This window comes from Somniosus microcephalus, chromosome 28 (genome assembly GCF_052327205.1).
Source record: "Somniosus microcephalus isolate GS21.2 chromosome 28, FLI_Smic_1.0, whole genome shotgun sequence".
Classification (NCBI taxonomy): Eukaryota; Metazoa; Chordata; class Chondrichthyes; order Squaliformes; family Somniosidae; genus Somniosus; species Somniosus microcephalus.
Genome location: NC_141014.1, coordinates 42,299,362 through 42,304,361, shown reverse-complemented (window position 1 = coordinate 42,304,361; position 5,000 = coordinate 42,299,362). Strand labels below are relative to the sequence as shown.

Here is a 5,000-nt window from a genome sequence, read left to right as displayed (position 1 = left end):
TACAGGTGTGTGTATCTGTGTGTATGTGTGTGAATGCACGTATGTTTGGACTTTGCACTGAATCCTTTACTGATATGATTTGTGCTTTGAAGAATGCCGGAGATAAAGTTTGCAGAGTTAATATTAGAATATAAGAACATATAAGAAATAGGAGCAGGAGTCGGCCATACGGCCCCTCGAGCCTGCTCCACCATTCAATAAGATCGTGACTGATCTTCTACCTCAACTCCACTTTCTCGCCCGATCTCCATATCCCTAGAGTCATAGAGTCATACTGCACAGAAAGTGGCCCTTCGGCCCATCGTGTCCACACCAGCCATCAAGCCCTGTCTATTCTAATCCCATTTTCCAGCACTTGGTCCGTAGCCTTGTATGCTATGGCGTTTCAAGTGCTCATCTAAATGCTTCTTGAATGTTGTGAGGGATCCTACCTCTACCACCCTTTCAGGCAGTGAGTTCCAGATTCCAACCACCCTCTGGGTGAAAATGTTCTTCCTCAAATCCCCTCTAAACCTCCTGCCCCTTACCTTGAAACTGTGCCCCCTGGTTATTGACCCCTCTACTAAGGGGAAAAGTTCCTTTCTATCTACCCTATCTATGCTCCTCATAATTTTAGAAGTCACACAACACCAGGTTATAGTCCAACAGTTTTATTTGAAATCACAAGCTTTCGGAGTGCTGCTCCTTCGTCAGGTGAAGTGGAGAGATGCATAAAGACACAGCTTATATAGTCAGAGAATAATGTCAGATGATTACAGGTAATCTTTCTAACTGCCATTTGTCGCACCTCGGCAGAGAGATAAAAGGTGTGAATGGTGTCCAAACAGGTTAGTCAGGAAAACATTACATCAAAGAACAATGAGGTGGGGTCACAAGGGGTCAATTATTGCAGATGCTGGGGTCTGTATGAAAAACAAAAAACAGACCGATAAACATTTTTTTTGCTGGAAATCACAGCAGGTCCGGCCGCATCTGTGTAGAGAGAACAAGCCAACGACGACTCGAGTCTGGGTACCCTACGTCAGGTGGGGTTACATGTAGCGTGACATGAACCCAAGATCGCGGTTGAGGCCGTCCTCATGAGTGCGCAACTTGGCTATCAGCTTCTGCTTGGCGATTTTGCGTTGTCGTGTGTCTCGAAGGCCGCCTTGGAGAATGCTTACCTGAAGATCGGAGGCTGAATGTCCTTGACTGCTGAAGTGTTCCCCAACTGGGAGGGAACACTCCTGCCTGGCGATTGTTGCGCGGTGTCCGTTCATCCGTTGTCGCAGTGTCTGCTTGGTCTCGCCGATGTACCATGCTCCGGGGCATCCTTTCCTGCAACGTATGAGGTAGACAACGTTGGCCGAGTCACATGAGTATGTACCATGTACCTGGTGGGTGGTGTCCTCACGTGTGATGATGGTATCTGTGTTGATGATCTGGCATGTCTTGCAGAGATTGCCGTGGCAGGGTTGTGTGGTGTCGTGGTCGCTGTTCTCCTGAAAGCTGGGTAATTTGCTGCGAACGATGGTCTGTTTGAGGTTAGGCGGCTGTTTGAAGGCGAGTAGTGGAGGCGATGGACAACTACAGACGCTGAAAGACGCCCTTGCAAGAACGGGATATGACACTCGACGCGTTGATCGACAGTTCCGACGGGCCACGGCAAAAAATCGCATAGACCTCCTCAGAAGACAAACATGGGACACAACCAACAGAATACCCTTCATCGTCCAGTACTTCCCCGAGCGGAGAAACTACGCCATGTTCTTCGCAGCCTTCAACATGTCATCGCTGATGACGAACACCTCGCTAAGGCCATCCCCACGCCTCCTCTACTCACCTTCAAACAGCCGCCTAACCTCAAACAGACCATCGTTCGCAGCAAATTACCCAGCTTTCAGGAGAACAACGACCACGACACCACACAACCCTGCCACGGCAACCTCTGCAAGACATGCCAGATCATCAACACAGATACCATCATCACACGTGAGGACACCACCCACCAGGTACATGGTACATACTCCTGTGACTCGGCCAATGTTGTCTACCTCATACGTGGCAGGAAAGGATGCCCCGGAGCATGGTACATCGGCGAGACCATGCAGACACTGCGACAACGGATGAACGGACACCGCGCAACAATCGCCAGGCAGGAGTGTTCCCTCCCAGTCGGGGAACACTTCAGCAGTCAAGGACATTCAGCCTCCGATTTTCGGGTAAGCATTCTCCAAGGCGGCCTTCGAGACACACGACAACGCAAAATCGTCGAGCAGAAACTGATAGCCAAGTTCCGCACTCATGAGGACGGCCTTAACCGGGATCCTGGGTTCATGTCACGCTACATGAAACCCCACCTGATGTAGGGTCACCCAGACTCGAGTCGTCGTTGGCTTGTTCTCTCTACACAGATGCGGCCGGACCTGCTGTGACTTCCAGCAAAAAAAATGTTTTTCGGTCTGTATTTTGTTTTTCATACAGACCCCAGCATCTGCAACATTTGACCCCTTGTGACCCCACCTCATTGTTCTTTGATGTAATGTTTTCCTGACTAACCTGTTTGGACACCATTTACACCTTTTATCTCTCTGCCGAGGTGTGATAAATGGCAGTTAGAAAGATTACCTGTAATCATCTGACATTATTCTCTGACTATATAAGCTGTGTCTTTATGCATCTCTCCACTTCACCTGACGAAGGAGCAGCACTCCGAAAGCTTGTGATTTCAAATAAAACTGTTGGACTATAACCTGGTGTTGTGTGACTTCTTACATTTGTCCACCCCAGTCCAACTCCAGCATCTCCACACCATGGCCTCATAATTTTGTACACCTCAATCAGGACCCCCTCATCCTTCTCTGCTCCAAGGAAAACAACCCCAGCCTGTCCAGTCTCTCTTCATAGCTGAAGCGCTCCAGCCCAGGTAACACCCTGGTGAATCTCCTCTGCACCCTCTCCAATGCAATCACATCCCCCTATAGTGTGGCGACCAGAACTGCACACAGTATTCCAGCTGTGGCCTAACTAGCATTTTGTACAGCTCCATCATAACCTCCCCGCTCTTATATTCTATGCCTCGGCTAATGAAAGCAACTATTCCATATGCCTTTTTAACCACCTTATCTACCTGTCCTGCTGCCTTCAGGGATCTATGTACATGCACACCAAGGTCCCTCTGATCCTCTGTCCTTCCTAGGGTTCTACCATTCATTGTGTATTCCCTTGCCTTGTTAGTCCTCCCAAAATGTATCACCTCACACTTTTCAGGGTTAAATTCCATTTGCCACTGTACTGTCCATCTAACCAACCCATCTATATCGTCCTGTAGCCTGAGGCTTCCCTCCTCGCTGTTATATCTCAAGAGTTTAATAACCTTGCTTGTATAACAAGTAAAAGAGTACGCAGGAGACAGAGTTCAGTTCACAGCCATCACTTTCCAGAATCTTCTCAACTCAATGCACTCTATTTCCCATAGTGCATTGCACATCACAAATACGGTAAGCTATGTGGGACAATTCAAATACAACATTCAAAATACACAACACTCGCTATTTACCACTCCACCAATTTTTGTGTCATCTGCAAACTTACTGATCATACCATCTACATTCATATCTAAATCATTAATGTACACTACAAACAGCAAAGGACCCAGCACCGATCCCTGCAGTACACCACTGGACACAGGCTTTCAGTCACAAAAACAACCTTCGACCATCACCCTCTGCCTCCTGCCACTAAGCTAATTTTGGATCCAATGTGCCAAATTGCCCTGGATCTTACCTTCTTGACCAGTCTCCCATGTGGGACTTTGTCAAAAGCCTTACTGAAGTCCATGTAGACTACATCAACTGCACTACCCTCATCCACACACCTAGTCACCCCCCTTGCAAAATTCAACCAAATTGGTTAGACATGATCTCCCCCTGACAAAGCCATGCTGACTATCCCTGATTAATCCCTGCCTCTCCAAGTGGAGACTAATTCTGTCCCTCAGAATTTTTTCCAATAATTTCACTACCACTGATGCTCACTGGCCTATAATTCCCTGGTTTATCCCTACTACCCTTCTTGAACAATGGTACTATGTTAGCTGTTCTCCAGTCCTCTGGCACCTCCCCTGTGGCCAGAGAGCTTCTGAAAATTTGTGTCAGAGCCCCTGCAATCTCCTCCCTTGCCTCACACAGCAGCCTGGGATACATCTCATCTGGGCCTGGGGATTTATCCACTTTTATGCCCGCTAAAACTGCTAGTACCTCCTCCCCCTCAATACTAATTTGTTCAAGTATATCACAATGCCTGATTTCGATGCCTACATCGTCCTTCTCCATAGTGAACACAGATGCAAAATATTCATTTAAAACCTCACCTACATCTTCCGGCTCTACACACAGATTGCCACTTTGGTCCTAATGGGCCCTACTCTTTCCCTGGTTATCCTCTTGCCCTTTATCTATATATATATAAAAGGATAGTGGTGTCTGTCTGTCTGTCTTTCTGTCTGTCTGTCCGGGCATCACTCAAAAGTTATAGAGCGTACCTACACATATGTTATATCAAAAGAAAGGTTATGATTAGGAGGGTGTCCTAGGTGTATTTACTTTTTGGTCAGACAAAAATTGTTCGGACAGTAGATAAAAAACGTTCAAAATTCCGCTCATTAGCAGTTGGCCAATCATACGGGGGAAATCCGCTCATTAGCATTGAGTGACGTGCAGGTTGACCAATCCTACGGGGGGAGCGTGCTGCGTCACGGGGGGCGTTTCATGGTGTGTGTGGGCGGGGCCTAATCTTTTAAACTGCCGTTAATTCGGCCATCTTTACCTCAGCTTTTACTTTTATTCACATTTTGTGCTTAAAAATCTGAACCTTAATACAGGGAACTAAGGAAAAGAACAAATTAATTCAGTTTTAAATAGTATTTAGGAACAGTTAGAAATGAAGTGATCCATTTCAAGTCTGAAGGAACTCAGTTGTCTTCCAGGGAAGGTCTCCCCACCTTGTGGAACTGGAGGCCC

The 5,000-nt window shown here is 47.1% G+C and overlaps 1 protein-coding gene across 2 annotated transcripts in view; it reads left to right on the top strand.

Annotated features, from left to right (window-relative positions):
• Nucleotides 1-5,000, top strand: part of LOC147099675 (heme-binding protein 1-like) — a 12,905-nt gene that overhangs the window by 712 nt on the left and 7,193 nt on the right. The gene's annotated exons all lie outside the window — the stretch shown is intronic.